The following is a 15,050-nucleotide window of genomic DNA, read 5'->3' as shown; positions in this document are numbered from 1 at the left end:
AAAGAAGATTTAGAAGAATTCTACATAAGATCCATTTGTTTTGATAAACATACTCATGTCTAGTTCTATTTGCATGGATTTTGTGTGTTTTTCTGCTATCATGGGAGGCTAAAACCTTTTACTTATGTTTGGGGAAGATGAACCTAATCCTTATGTGTTGATTTTGGTTTATGGATGATATATATTGATTTTGCTTATGTTTGACAATTAAACCCTAGTATGTTCTAGTTCTATTTTATATTGCTTATAAATCAGATTCTTTATGATAGTTGATCATTCTAATTACATGAATTTGTTACCTAATTGTTTATGATCATTAAATAATTAGAGCTAGGATTAATCACATCTTAGATAAAGTAAGTAAAGCTAGTAACTTTAACTATGTTAGAGAATATAATTAGTCTTAATTGGTGCTTGGTTACTTAACTTGATCATAGGAAAGTAGCTATTATCATTCATAGTCCAAATTGTGTTTATTATCACTTAGGTGTTTAACTTGTGCTTGATCATTACATAGTAATTCATGAATTGGTATGTCTAGATATTTGATCATAATAGCTAGATAACAAATTGGTAATCAATATATTCCATCCACTAGAAATAAACCATAGGAGAAGGTGAAATCGGAACTGATCAAAAGTACTTTTAATCTTGAAGTAAATTCGACTTCTTTGTTTGCTTAATTGTTTAGTTTATAGTAATTTTAATTAAGTTCTTTTGATCTTGCTAAATCAGTAACCCCCCCCCCCCCCACACCCACTTTAAGTTTGTATCTTAGTTTAATTAGAGATAATTAGATTAGTTAATTAAATTTTGTTCCCTGTGTTCAACACCCTACTTACCCAAGTTATTCTTTAATCCGACTAGGTACACTGCCTATAGGTGCATAATTTAGTTAAGTCGGTTAGATTAAAATTTTAAAACAAGTAGGTACTTTTGTGCACATCAAATTTTTGGGACAAAAGGTATAATTACACATATTACAGCCTATCACGTGGGCGACTTAACTGACAGATGGGTGTTTCCAGAAAATTGCACATATTTCAAGAAATTTTTTAGTATACTTTAACCTAACTGACAAGCGGGAATACTTTTGTGCACATCAACGTGCCTGTGATTAATCCTTATGTGTTGATTTCGATTTATGGATGATATATATTGATTTTACTTGTGCTTGACAATTAAAAAAACAGGAAATAAATGAAAAAACTGGAAAACACTAAACTCACGTCCTGATGTATATCCCTCGCGTCGTGAGAACTTAACAGACAGAAAAAAATACTTTTTTTTTGCAAAAAATTAACTTTTTGCGATTTTTTTACCCCACAAAAAGGATTGATTAACCTAAAACAATTAAATTAACAACTGAAATAGCAGTTCCCCAACAATGGCGCCAAAAACTTGATGTGCATAAAGTATACCTATCAACTTTTAAATTTAAAACCTAACAAAACTTAACTAACTATGCACTTACAAGCAGTGTACCTAGTCAGATTATAAAATAGTTTAGATAAGTTGGGTGTCGAACACAGGAAACATATTTAACTAATAAAATAATTACTAAAAATTAATCTAAAACAATAAATAAAGAATGAGGTTGCGTCTGATTTTCTGGAGAGATAGTCGATTTTAGAGTCCATAGATCTGCGAAAAACAACCCTGTGGAGGAGAGAACGCTTGGAGATTGAAGATTTGGAGATTACACATTACATTCGGTTTGCAATAGATTAACTATGTCGAATTCTTGTGTAATTGTGTGCTTATTTCTGTTATGATTAGCTAATCATTAGGCTTTCGTTTAGTGTAGATGAACCCTAATACTATGTGTTAGTTTCTAGCTTATAATTGGATTTTATGAAGTTGGTTAATGCATGTGTTTGATTATCATTACCTAGCATGTTAAAGTTCGCCTCTTTGTTGCTTTGATTCAAGTTAAGTGTAGTTTAATGACCAATTGAATTGCATGAACTTGTTTACGTAGTAGTTTAAAAAATTAAATTGCTAGAGCTAGGATTAATCACATCGTAGATTGAGAAATAAAGGTAACAACTTTAATTGTGTTGGAGAACATAAATTTGATCATAATTGTGTTTGGTAATTTGTCTTAATAATAGGTGATTATCTAGATACATCTTACATAGCTCAATTATCATTAATAATCAATTTTGTGTTGCTTGTGTATGATCATTACATAGTATTACATGAATTGGTAAAAATATTAGGAGATCGAACCAAGACTGCTAATTACATTTAAATTGGTAACCAACTAATAAATCCATACTCAGAAAGTACACATAGGAAAAGGGGGGATTTGAAGCTAAACAGAAGTGTCTTTTAAATCTTGTTTATAGTCATTTTTAGTTGAGTATTGAGTTTTAAGCTAATCTGAACTTGCAAAATCATATAAAAACCCCTTCTTTATTGATTGTTTTTAGTAATTATTTTATTAGCTAAATCTGTTCCTTGTGCTCGACACCCAACTTACCTAAACTATTCTATAATCTGACTAAGTACAATACCTATAAGTGCATCGTTAGTTAAGTTTTGTTAGGTTTTAAATTTAAAAGTTGATATGTATACTTTATGCACATCAAGTTTTCGACGTAGTTGTCAGGGAACGGTTTTCAATTAATTTAGTTTTTGGTGTCATTCCCCGACAACGACGCCAAAAACTTGATGTGCATAAAATATACCTATCAACTTTTAAATTTAAAACCTAACAAAACTTAACTAACTATGTACTTATAGGCAGTGTACCTAGTCAGATTATAGAATAGTTTAGGTAAGTTGGGTGTCGAACACAGGGGACGGATTTAGCTAATAAAACAATTACTAAAAATTAATATAAAAACAATAAATAAAGAAGGGGTTTTATATGATTTTTCAAGTTTAAATTAACTTAAAACTCAACACTCAACTAAAAACGATTGTAAACAAGATTTGGAAGACACTTCCGTTTAGCTTCGAATCCCCCCTTTTCCTATGTGTACTTTCTAAGTATGTATTTATTCAGTTGGTTACTAATTTAAATCTAATTAGTAGTCTTGGTCCGATCTTCTTATATTTTTTACCAATTCATGTAATACTATGTAATGATTATACACAAACAACACATAATTAATTATTAATGATAATTAGGCTATGTAAGATGTATCTAGATAATCATCTATGATCAAGACAAATTACCAAACACAATTATGATCAAATTTATGTTCTCCAACACAGCTAAAGTTGTTACCTTTATTTCTCAATCTACGATGTGATTAATCCTAGCTCTAGCAATTTAATGATCATAAACTACTAGGTAAACAAGTTCATGCAATTCAACTGATCATTAAACTACACTTAACTTGAATCAAAGCAACAAAGATGCAAACTTTAACATGCTAGGTAATGATAATTAAACACATGCATTAACCAACTTCATAAAATCCAATTATAAGCTAGAAACTAACACATAGTATTAGGGTTCATCTACACTAAACGAAGGCTAATGATTAGCTACTCATAGCAGAAAATAAGCACACAATCACATAAGAATTCAACATAATCAATCTAATGCAAACCGAACGTAATGTGTAATCTCCAAATCTTCAATCTCCAAGCGTTCTCTCCTCCAAAGGGTTATTTTTCGCAAATATCTGGACTCTAAAATCGATTATCTCTCCAGAAAATCAGATCCAACCTCCTCAAAGTCAATAGGTGAAGGAGTATTTATAGTTTACAAATATTGTGTCTCATGTCGTGAGCTCAATGCAAATCGTGTATGGCAAGGAAACTGCATTCCGCGTAGTCATCTTCTGGAATTTTCATTCTCACATCGTGTGCAGTAATGGCTCACGTCGTGAGATTCTATTTAACTTAATTTTCTCTTCTTTTAAGCTCTATTAAGCTCCCATCTTCAGCTCCAGTCCTTCCAGGTTCCAGCTTTTGTCGGTTTTGGTCCTTTTCTTCAAGAACGCTCTAATTGGCTGCAAAATGTAATTCAACTCAATAAGTACCAAATATCTTTTCAAATAACGAAAATATAGCTTAAAATGTATTAAAATAATGCCTGAATATATGTATAAATATAGCAAAGCCTAGATCTTGTTAGGTTGCAAGTTATGACCTTTTTGTCCCAAAACCTAGGTCTCTTGAGTATTGTCTACTCCAGACCATTTGAGCTGTCCTTTCAAGAACTGTAGAGTGTTTAGTGCCATAAAAATCCAAGTTTGGTCCTTGGTACGCATCCTTGTAAGAGTTATGGAGTTTTAGATGGTTGTATGAGTTAGGGTTTTGGTGTTGGGCTCCTTGTAGCCATGTAAAGGCATAAAGGTTGCAACTTTATGACTTTATATGTTTATTAGGCTTAGATATGAAGTTTGGACGTTAAGTCCTTAAGCATTAAGACCTTATTTGAGAGTTAAGACTTCAGGGTATTATGTTGGGTGTAATTATCTATACGGTGAGCATACTGGGCTAATGCCCCATAAACCCTTCGAGATACAGTTGTACGCTAGGTGTAGTAGGGAGTACGCCAGGTGTACTCTCAGAAAACCTTTTGGGCCTTGGGCCCTTAGGGGTTTTGGGCATTGGCTAGTTGGGTCATGAATGGGAAGGGCAAAATGGTATTTTGCCCTTAGATAAATAAATGATGAATTAGACCTTCGTTTATGGATTCAATCTCGATTATTAATTAGGGTTGTTATTGGGTTATGATTAGTGTGAGGAGACGTGTTAGCAACAACTTGAGTGTGCGGTTCAGGTATCTTCAATTAGAGGCGAGTCTTCTTATCATACTAGTGGGCCAAATGCACCAATGTCAGCCCACTGATTCGTATGTGTAATATGTATGTAATTATGTGATTATTACTGACGTGATTATATGATATATGCACGAAGCCAATATGGGCTCAGATTCATTATATACTCAGGGTTGATTCGGACCCAGGGGTTGATACGAACCCAAGACAGCTACTTACTGTTACATGGAGTTGATACGGACCCGGGGGTTGATACGGACCCGACACAACCACGTGCTGTTATATTTATGTGGTATTTTGGGAAGCTCACTAAGCTTTGTGCTTACATTTATGTTATGATTTCAGGTACTTCCGGTACGAAAGGGAAGGGCCCGACCTGATCGCAGTGCATCCACCCATGTTCACCATTTATTTAAGTTTTTGGGATTGTATTCTGATGACTATGTTCACATTGTCATAATTTTATTAGGTTGTACCAAATATTTGTTGGTTTTGATTAACTTAAAAATGAATTTTTTACTTATGGTTTTTGGGATGTTACACCAACCCATTCACATGGAGGATGCGACATTGCTCTTTGAAAAAGGGCGACGCAGGGCGATTGAGGATATTGTGGTTTGTGGTGGCCCTTTATTTGGCGACATACAGTGACAAATTGCTTCCCTATCCATTAGGTTTGGTGGGGTGGGTTTGTACTCGGCATTAGAGGCCTCCTCATATGCTTTTGTTGCCTCAAGGGCCCAATCTTGGGTGTTACAAGACCACATCTTACAGGATAGCAACATATGTGGTATGAAATTTGATTATGCTTGTGCCTTGGCTTCTCTTCGTAACAAATTTCCGGGTATTGACTTTAGCAGTTTCACTAATAAGGACACCGCCCCCTAAATCCCAACATACACCGGCGAGTGCCATTTTTAGTAAAATTAGTCAAAGATATGGAAGTGCATTTCAACATGACGGTTCTACTGAAAACAGTTTTCGAGTGTTTACGAGCACCACATGCTCAAGATCTTCTAGCTATCCCTATAGATGGGTTTGACCAACATATGTCTCCTGTGGAGTATCGCACTATCTTTAAATATCGGCTTATGATCCCAATATTTCCAACCGATAAGATGTGTTCGGTGTGCCGCAAGGCATGTTTGGACACTTTTAGAGAAAGAACTCCTGAGGTTCAAATACCGACACGATATGGTTAGGGATGTTTTGTTTGACATATTTAAGCGTGTCGGGGTTTCCGCCAAGAAAAAGGCACTTGTGAATTTCTTGACTGACCCGGCAGAAGGAAGATCAACCCTTAGACCGATTGATGTTTTGGCTTTTTGATGGGTTGGAGGGAAACGCGATTGTGACCTTATAGGAGTATCCCCTCTCGTGGGCTTGGGGGGGTGGGGGTTCAAGGCGGGACATGCTACTTTAAAAACTGTCACATGCAAAGTCACAAAACATGAGAAATCATGCTTGGAAAATTAACACGTGTTCATACTATTTGTGTTTGATATGTTTGGTTTCCTCGCACCGGATGTGGTGGAACTTCTTAATAGAGTACACCAGATCATGAATAACAATGTTATATCCCCTAGATCTATAGATGTAGTTTTCAAAAGAATTGGTTTTGTCATATAAAAAGGTTTAGTGGCGCAACTTGTTGCTTGTTTGTCTTCTCACTCTTTGTATTGTGATAACTAATTTATGTGAAATGACAAAAGAATAGTGTTCAAATATTATTCTAGAATGTAATACTCATTTGTTTTAAATACTTTTTTTTTATTTCCATAACTTTTGTGTCATCGTTTCTTCATAGTTTTATTTTATATACTCTATTCTTAAAAAAAGATTGTATGATTAATGACGTTTCTTTAACATCCTTAGGATTTTGGGTGTATCCATTATCCGGCCATCTTAAAAGTTATGTTATTGCTTTATTTCAAGATCATATCATCGTCACTTTCTCGCCATTTATTTGAAAAATTATGTGAATATTCGTGTATTGCGCAAAATAAACTATATATTTAAATTTTTTTACATATACATTTTGAAAATAATAAAACATTAATTATAAAATAATAATTTTTTATACTAAGTTGATATATAAATTTATAATTATTTTGAACCATATTATGAAATATACATCTATCAAAATCATATCATTTAATAGCATCTACATACGGTTTGAGTTATAATAAAACTAAAACATGGTTTTCGATTTAGTATTACAATTTAGCGTTACGATTGATTAATTTAGAATTACTTATCTATTGATTTTTTTAATTTCGATCATGCTAATTAATTGATATGCGAACCATTCTTTGTAAGTTAATGTAATATAATTTTTTTATCTTAATTAATTAAAAACCACTTATTTAGAAAAAAATTATAACAGAAATTAGTTTTTTTTTGATAATTTGACTTGTCCTTCTTCTTCTACATTTACAATTATTAAACCTTTTTTTAAACTATTTTGAAACGTAGCATTTGAATATATTTTTTAAGTTATTTTATATTTTGATTTATATTTTGGATTTAACATAATATTTAAATTAACAAACAAATATATTATAATAATCATTTTAAAAATCTACACATAATAAGATAATATTTTGCATTTAATAATATATTTTAGTTTAATGGGTTATTTATATTAAGTTGAAAATTAAAATGTCATGGATGTTTCAAATACATATAAAGATAGAAAAACATATTATTTAAAATATAGTATGATATGATAATGATAATATGATTTACCACTCCAACATCTTAAAACAATTTCCACTTCAGGGTTGATTTGTTCAAGACAAATAATCCTAAAAAATATTATGTAAATATAAACATTTCTTTCATTTAAAATAAAATTAAAAGATATTACATAAAAAAAAGACTTTAAATGAGTAAAATTATAAAAAATAGTTATTATTTTTATATTTATTTGGACCGTCTTGTCATCTCGAGGTGTTTGTCTTTGACACCATCAATTGACATTTTTAGAACTTTCATAATATTTAACATTTTTTGTCTCAAAACCACATTTTCTTTCTACAGAGCAAAGTGTTCATCAAAATTTTTCCTTAAATATTATAAGTAATTTGGTGATGTTTCGTTATTCCTTGAAGCTGACGCAACTCACTTCCCTTTATTCCGTCCGGATGGACGCCGAAGTGGTTCGTCAACATGAATAGCGCGATATCGTTGTCAAAGTCGTGTAGATTTTAGGAGTTCGAAGTTTTTGTATACTCATTCTATTCCATGATTTTTTACTGTTTCGATCCCCACCGTTTGTGAAAGTGACTTTAGAATAAGTACCCACTTCGGTGATTCCTTAAAATCATCCATGCTTTGTAGTTGGTGAACTCTTTCCCTTGCATTCATGTTGGTATTGTCCAAACGTCGAAGTATAAATATTAAAATCGTTTCTTCCATTTTTATATTTATTGGAAAGATTATTGTAGAATTTAGTTGAGTTTTATAAAATTTGTAGTCGTCGTGAGTTTTGTAACATTCGTTATTTGTTTTCAATGTATGCCATTTTCCAATAAGGCCATCATTATCCTGATAGGTACCAAAAGCCATAGTCATATAGAAATGTTCTAAAACCCATTCTAAAAAACTTGTGACACTTTGGTTGTTTCCTTTAACTTCATTCATCGAGATGGATATCCAAGTGTGGTCTAACATGTTTTCTTTGCCACTTGTCACAATAGATTTCTTTTCGGGAGCGATTCATCCTTCCCGAACGCAGCATACAACTCTCGTTGTATTGCGCTCTCCAAGTGTGCATGTTCCCCCTTCTTCCTTACCATGGCAAGTCTTTGTGAAATAACTCCGATGAGAAGAAAAAAGAAGGCGTTAAGAGACCCTCCTGGCCCAACCCTAGACACTTTACGATATATTTTTAGGACCTTTTTGCACCATGGTTGCTTTTTTGCCTTTCATTTTTCTAGATTTAGTTGTTCGGTTTTTTGGGTTTCGATACACTTTTCTTCTTCGGATGACTAACCGTGTCTTTGTGGAGAACCTTCTAGTAAGATCGTGAAAGTATAATTTGATGAATTTATAAAATGTTGATTGTATCACCCAAACCCAAAGGTGTTGTGTGTTACAAACCTTCATAAATCCTTTAAATAACATACGACAATCATGTGAGGTATGCTTTATTGTCGAGCTATAGCTCTCCAACTATAGGTTGAGTGCAGTCTCATTCGTACAAGCAACAGGATTTGCTCACCATATAATTAATCCGAAATGTGGAAGGACTATACATTCTTTGCTTTAACAGTTGGTAGAAAGGTTTTTAACCAGTTACGAATGCGAACGCATGACAAAATCCGAGGGGCAGCATACATAATTTTAAATGTAGCACGCTAGAAAACTTAGATTATGACGGAAAATTTTCTCAAATATTTTTTACATTGTGTCGGAAAATTTGAAGGACACCACCGACTACCTAGAAACCCCAGGTCAGCCTCTACTCTAATTGAGGTGCCAAATGTGGACTATGTCACCACTTTACCTCTTAATATAATAAAATATACATAATGGAATTTTGTATACATTAGTATAATTCGTTAGCTAGTATATATAATGTTATTGTTAACCCTTAGACCATCTCCAACCCATCTCCATTTCCTCCTCCCCCCCTATAAATAGCCCCCTAGACTATTGAGGGTTATACACTTTATTACTATGTACCTACAATTTAGAAACATATTTCGTAAAAAAGTTTTTAATTCTCAGTATGAAAACTTTGACATCATAACCACCATTATAAATATCATAAATCGTGGTGCATGCATGATATGTTTACAAAGTTGTTTTTTTAAATCAGCGGGTAATTCAGCTAAGTGATGTGAAAATTTTTCGAACGGGTGTTCGAAAGTTTCAATTGCTTTTAATGCTTCCGGGGTTATTTCACTGTCTGTTAGAGAATAGATAACGAAGGTTTTACTGGCATAATTTACTCTGATTCTTGACTTTTGATCTCTACCCTGCTATTCAGAAATAGAACGACTATTTCAACAGAGGAAGAACTTTGAGATCAACTCAAGTCTTAAACACTCAAACTTAACTTGTTTATTTCATATGGGCAAATGCCCTATTTATAGGCTCAAGAGAGCCGGTTACATAATTGAGTTGCAATCGTTTGATTGCAATACGACATACATATTTACAATATAGCCCCCTAGACTATTGAGGGTTATACACTTTATTTCACATCCTAGACACTACTTTTTGACAATAATAGTTATAAAAGACAAACCACAAATGATTACAGTTCCTTCCATAATGAAAGGACGTGTGTCTTCAATAATAATGACTTTTTACGTCATTGCTTTCGTCATTCCTCCCACCACAGAAAGGACAGATATTTTTGAATGATGTGTGCTTCGGTCATTGCTGTCGTTAGTCTTCCATGAACGGTGTTTCTTTCGTATTGTCTTTACAATGGCTGCAATTATGTCGTGGTGCATGCATGATATGTTTACAAGGCTGTTTTTTTAAATCAGCGGGTAATTCAGCTAAGTGATGTGAAAATTTTTCGAACGGCTGTTCGAAAGTTTCAATTGCTTTTAATGCTTCCGGGGTTATTTCACTGTCTGTTAGAGAATAGATAACGAAGGTTTTACTGGCATAATTTACTCTGATTCTTGACTTTTGATCTCTACCATTGCCTACGCGAGATGATGCTAAATAGACACCGGCAAGTGCGAAAATCAAATGGTCTTGTGTAGGTATTTCATGGGGTAGGTCATCTTTTGTTGGTTTTGAGCTGTTGCTTATTCTCATATTTGCGAAAGTAATGCTTGGAACAAGTAATTGAAAATCTTCATAAAAAATTGGGTAACTTGAATGCATCTTGATAAATAACCCTCTTTCTTGTTTTGCAAATCGTGTTTTGTAGCTTCTGATTACTGTTTAAACAGCTTATGGGAATTCGCTGATGCAATGTAAATTTGTTCCATCAAGATAGATAGTGTCTATGAATCCATGGCTGAAATAGTCCCATAAAGTCATGGGGTCAGTGAGATCTGCTAGGAATACTGCTTTTGGGCCTGGTCGCCTGGCTACTGGGTAAAAGCCCATTAAAGAATGGACTTCGGTGTATGTAATGAGGTTGTCCCATAATCTGACAAATTTTTGAGCAGATGGTTTTTTCATAGCTTCTTTTTCTTTAGTTGATGGAATGGCTTCAAGCGCAATTTTTGCGTTTAGTTGGTTAAGAGATTTTGGGATGGATACAGGTTTTTGTGGGGTAAAGCTGGATATGGGTTTTTGTGGTGTAAGGAGAATTGTTTTTGAACATTCGACATTATCTTTTATGACTGCTTTGTATGCTTCGTTGTATGCGGCTTCTGCTTCATTTTTTTGTTTTGTAACTTTTGTGAATTACGTTTTTTCCAAGAATATATGAATTGGCAATTCCCCAATCGTCGTAGATTCCTTTGTTTTCTCCATTGAAAATCACATACCATTTCTTTATGTTTTTATGATCGGCTTGAAGTGGTGGATATTCTTCCTGGTTTGGGGTTATAGGTTGTTTTTCTGTTTTGAGTACTATTTGTGGCTGACTATCATCGGATGATATTTCTTGAATCTCTTCTTTTGGTTGCTTCGTTGTTGAACTGCTAGCTGCTTCTTCTTTAGGTACTGAATGGGATGATAAAATTTGTAATGTTTGTTGTAGTTGTTCTTTTTCACGTCTGACTACTTCAAGTTGTCTGATTAATGATGTTTCTTGCTCCTCTTTTTGTTTGAACTGGTGTTTGATTTGCTTCATGATTGCTTCCATTTCAATATATATGTTGATTAAATATTTGCGTCTCTTGGGTACCTGAATGATTGCTGATATTTGTTTGTTTTTAATATTTCAAATGATGATATGAGAATTTTCATATCAATGTATGCTTTGGTGAAATATTTATATCGCTGTATACTTTATTTTCGTTTGCTTTGGTGGTATTTTCATACCACTGTATGCTTTTTCAATGTATACTTCGGATGGTATTTTCATACCATTCAATGTATACTTCGGATGGGTTAGATATGAGGTTTCCCTCACGTTCTAATCCCAATAATGCTTTCTCCATAGGATTATCTATCTGCATCTGAATCAGAATCAGTTGTATATGCATAAATATCTATATCTGAATCTATATTTGAATCTTCTATAGGTTCATATCCTAGATCATATGCAATTTTTAATAAACTTGTTTCTTTTTCTCTTTCAGCCTTTTTTGGACATTCATAAGATTTATGTCCGTCCTCTTGACATATCCAACATTTACAATCTTTTTTATTCGATGGGCAATAATTTGTTTTAGATTGATATTTTTGTTTATATTGTTTTCTATTTCGAAAATATTTTCTTTCACCTTGTTTATAATATTGTTTATATTTAGGTTTATAAGTTTGTTTTTTCTAAGTTTTCTTTTTATATTGTTGTTTTTTATTGTCTTTACAACCATATTGATTAACTTTATTAGAAAGGGTATCACAACATAAATCAATTTTTGCATCTTGTGTTGTTTTTTGTTCTAAACATTTTTTTTGCATCCATGCTTTTAATATACTTATTCGTGCTCCTAAAGTATCTGCAATTTTATTTTGTTGTAATGCTTCTTGGAAATCTTTTATTACACTTTGACTTACTAATGATGATAATTTTTGGTAAAACATATCTAATGCTATCTTTTTTCTAGTGAAATCTAGATTATAATAATGTTCAGAATATTCATATATAAATGGGTCTAAATAACACATGTTACAAATTCGTATGTTAGTTAAATGTCATAATGATTCTAATTGAAAAGCTTCCTGAGATTTTTTATCTTCTATTTGTTTTCCTATGAATTCTTGAATAAGCCGATTTAATACATTTTTAAATGTTTCCATAGCGTCAGTGGTACCTATCATCATTGTTTCTGTTTCATCGAGAGATGAAAGGAAACGGTATGCATTACCTTGTGTTTTATGTATAATATAATTAAGAAAATTTTTTGGATGTAGATTTCTTAACTCTTCAGTTAATTGAATTTGAATTCCCATTTTATTACTCCATTCTTGAATTTTTGCTTCGGGATTTTGTTCACAATCAATAAAAAGAATATCTGAATTTGTTGGAAAAGTAAATAATTTGGGTATGTACTGTGGAGGTATTTTTTCTCATTTGTCTTGTTTATTTTTAACCATTCCTTGTCTATACAAAAAATTTTCCTCTAATGAAGGTGGTCCATAAATATATTGATTTTGATAATCATCTTCAACATACGATTGTTTTCGTTTTAATCCAAAATTATTTTGTGATTCTTTATATGGATTTGAATAAGGGTTTTCATCATCGGATGAAAAATCATATATTACTTCTGCATCGTTATTATCCGAATTATTTTCTATTTCTGTATTATTTTCTTGAATTAATGATGGAATTTCTAGTGCTGCAAATAATTTAGTTAGTGTTTCTACTTTCTCTTGTAAAGTTTCCATATTAATAAGTTTTGTTGGTACTAATTTTTTGAAAACAAATCTTTTAGTTTCTTTTTATTAATGGAGTAGTTATTATTGGTTGAAAATTGGTTTCATTAAATATTTTGTTATTAGTCATATTTGGTGATTCAAGTGATAATAAATGGGTAAATAATTTATCTATATAAATTCTATCTTCTATTTTAAATGTAATACTATGATGAAAATTTGTTAATGCATAATTTATTTGATATGTAAATAGTAAACGGATGATTACCTTTTAACATACAATTTTGTTTTAATAATTTATATCGTACAGTAATACTATTACTTAGATTTTTATCTTTAAAACTTAATCCTAGTTGAATATTAATATCAAATTTTATTTTTCCTTCAATTAAATTACATTTTTCTTTTGCAATAATACTTTCTTGATTATTAATTATACGATCATCTCTGATTTCTAATTCTATTGGTGTATCTAAATCGCTAAAAGTACTTTTTAAAATTACTTGAATAGTTGATATATGTAGCACCTGGTTCTTGGAATGTATTTTTATTTAAGTATTTTTGCATTTTTGGCCATGGACTCGACGAGTTGAAGGACCAACTCGCCGAGTAGAAGCGGGATGAGGCGCGGGATTTAAGTGATGGACTCGTCGAGTCGGGTCCGTTCTTGGACTCGACGAGTCTGAGGCTTTGAGCCCCATATCTATTGAGAGTCAAAGGAACCCAGTTGAGTGTTAGAAGGGTTGTAATCGGACAGGAAGAGTTACCCAATGTATTGGACGTGATTTTAGACCTGGAGTTCATGGGACTCGACGAGTGCTAGAACAGACTCAGCGAGTCCAAGGCAATCTTCTTAAGGATGAAGATGAACTCGACGAGTTGTTCATCAACTCGGCGAGTCGAGTACAGAACTTGTTCATCAGATGAAGGTGAACTCGACGAGTTGTTCATCAACTCGGCGAGTCGGATGAGTTTCATGCGATGTTCATGTGAGGGAGGAACTCGTCGAGTTGACGGCCCAACTCGACGAGTCGGGTCATGGATAAGGACGAGTAAAGGGTGAGGGACTCGGCGAGTTGACGGCCCAACTCGGCGAGTCGGGTCAACTTGAAGTTGACTTTTACTAGACTTGGACTGACCCTGTTAAGGGTTGTACTGGCTGTGTGTTGACTTGAAGGTCGTCGTGTAAGGATCGAGGAGTCGAAGGGAGTCGACTTGTGCGCCTAGGATAATTCAAACACTGCACGACATTGAGGTGAGTTACCTTCCAGTAGGGGTGGGTCTAAGGCCACAATGACGGCCCACCAAAGAGGAGTATTTGTAAGATGATTGTCTTTGTGATAATTATCTTGGTTTGGTTATGTGCTTTGGTCACGAGTATTATCTGCATGATATGTTACGTGTATAGTAGGGATTAGGATCCCTGACAGCGGCCCTTAGGGCCGTGGGGTAGGTCAGTACCCGGATATGCCTGACTGTATAATTGTACCTTGCTGTTGTATGCTAGTGGTAGGGGGTGGAATAGTCCCCAGTTACCGGTTGAAAGATACCGATGACAGTTACCGGTTGAAGGATACCGATGACAGTTACCGGTTGAAAGATACCGATGATGGTTACCGGTTGAAAGATACCGATGACGATTACCGGTTGAAAGATACCGATGATGGTTACCGGTTGAAAGATACCGATGACGATTACCGGTTGAAAGATACCGATGTTGGTTACCAGTTGAAAGATACCGATGATGATTACCGGTTGAGAGATACCGATGATATTGTATGGTATGTGGTATGATGGGGGAACTTACTAAGCTTTGTGCTTAAGGTTTCGGTTTTG

The sequence above is a fragment of the Lactuca virosa genome, chromosome 7 (assembly GCF_052849685.1).
Source record: "Lactuca virosa cultivar CGN04683 chromosome 7, Lactuca_virosa_CGN04683_v6, whole genome shotgun sequence".
NCBI classification, from domain to species: Eukaryota; Viridiplantae; Streptophyta; class Magnoliopsida; order Asterales; family Asteraceae; genus Lactuca; species Lactuca virosa.
The sequence above is the reverse complement of the archived record's forward strand: the minus strand, read 5'-3'. Positions refer to the sequence as shown.